Source organism: Rhagoletis zephyria, unplaced genomic scaffold (genome assembly GCF_001687245.7).
Source record: "Rhagoletis zephyria isolate East Lansing unplaced genomic scaffold, Rhagoletis_zephyria_1.1 Rzeph_scaffold_02346, whole genome shotgun sequence".
NCBI lineage: Eukaryota > Metazoa > Arthropoda > Insecta > Diptera > Tephritidae > Rhagoletis > Rhagoletis zephyria.
Genome location: NW_016159430.1, coordinates 39301 through 41239, shown reverse-complemented (window position 1 = coordinate 41239; position 1939 = coordinate 39301). Strand labels below are relative to the sequence as shown.

General features: G+C 36.3%; 1 long non-coding RNA gene across 1 annotated transcript in view; it reads right to left on the bottom strand.

Moving 5' to 3' along the window:
- The window catches only part of LOC108366616 (uncharacterized), a 3529-nt gene continuing 1590 nt past the window's right edge, over positions 1 to 1939 (bottom strand). The window contains exon 4 of the long non-coding RNA XR_001848111.1: positions 1 to 87. This is a non-coding gene — a long non-coding RNA (uncharacterized LOC108366616). The remainder of the gene's footprint in view (positions 88 to 1939) is intronic.

Sequence of the window (1939 nt, the reverse complement as noted above, 5' to 3'; positions counted from 1 at the left end):
TCTATGCCGAAAACATTGATGAAATTCTTGGTCACTTTGAATCAAGTCGTATGGTGGAAAAGATTTATCCGTACGCATGTGGCCAACCTATAAAAAGATAAAAATTAATTTACCTTTCTTTACTTTCTTATTACATTAAATTAAATTAAAAATGTTATTTTATATATCGCATGTTTAATAATATACAGGATTATTTCAAGATTTTAATTTTGTGGGAAAACGCAATCAAAGTTTTTCCAATTCATACAGTTGGTATACCAAAAGATAGATGGAAAGACACATGTCTTCGCCATTTTTGGAAAGTTTAGTAATCTGTTAGGCTGATCATATTCTCCTAATAATATTAATAATAGATTCCCGCTTACATATGTACTAGCAGACCCGGCGAACCTCGTCCCGCCCAAAATTTTTATATATTTTATTGAAACTTTTTGGTCCAACATTTTTACCAACAATTCACATTTATGATTTCATTGGCACATTTGTCTGCTAAGATTAAGGTTTGGTGGTCATTTTCCGCTTTAAATAACCTAAGGAAAGTTTTATATCCGTTCTTGAAATTCTCCAGTTGTGCGGAATTTCATAGCACGGTTATTCGCAAAGCGAAATAAATTTTTTCCTCTTCACTCCCTGGCGACAACAAGGACCCGGTTCTATAGTGAATGTCCTAGAAGCTTTACAGTATAGTAGGTGGCAATTTCAAAATGGGTGCGAATCATTGTTCTACAGAAATGCAATATACATATACTTATTTCAGACGAAATACCTTAAAAGTTTGAACGCATAATAATAAAATATTGGAAAATCACATCCATTGGGCCAATTGCAACGCAGGACCGTCGATATACTCAATGGTGCAACAGGTCGATTTAATCTGACCCTCACGGCCCCTTTTCTCACTTGGCTATTTTTAGTAATAGCTCGACTTCAGCACCACTTGGCAGCACGTTTTTGCAATAGTATTGCATACATACTTAAAACATTAGCCAAATCGGATCAAAAGTAAGATTTTTAGTAATAACTCAACTACAGCGCCAACTGTCGGATTAAATTGTGAAACTAAACCATCCAGAGACCCACTCTAATACACAAAAAGTTTCGTTAAAATCCGTACAACCATTTAGGAGGATTTCACTCACAAACACACCTACAGAAGAATAAAAAAATTCTTTCAAAGATAGCTAAAGGTCGGTAGGTTTGTAGGCCTCACACCCCTTTTCAAATAGCCCAAATTTTCTCCATGAGTATGGGCTTGATATATATATACATATCTCCATACGAAGTTCCAGTACTGTACCATGAATACTTTCAGACATATGCAGTATAAAAATTCGATTTATATGGGAGGAGCCACGCCCCCCTTTCCAACAGCTGCCCTCTTTCTTCATGAGTATGCGTTGATTTCGTATATCTCCATACCAAGTTCCAGAACTCTACCATGAACACTTCCAAAGATAGGCAGTATGAAAAATTCGGTTGTATGGAAGATGCCACGCCCCCTTTTCCAATAGTTCCAATTTTTCTCCAAGAGTATGCGATTTATTTCGTACATCTCCACACAAAACTCTAGAACTCTACCAAAAAATTTCCAGAGATAAGCAGTATGAAAAATTCGGTTTAATGGGAGATGTCACACCCCTTTTACAATAGCTAAAATTTTTCTCCAAGGGTATGCGATTGATTTCGTATATCTCCATACCAATTTCCAAAACTCTACCATGCACACTTTCAGAGATATGTAGCATGAGAAATTCGGTTTGTATGGGAAGTGCCACGCCCCCTTTACATATAGATTTTTTTCAGCCTAAAACCATCCTTGGGACACGTGCGCAGGTGGCAGTTTCAAAAAAATCGGTTCAGCCGCTCTCGAGCCTTGCGAAAACTAACAAACGGCTTTCTAAATATAAATTAGTTGAGATATATTCTATATTATAATTAT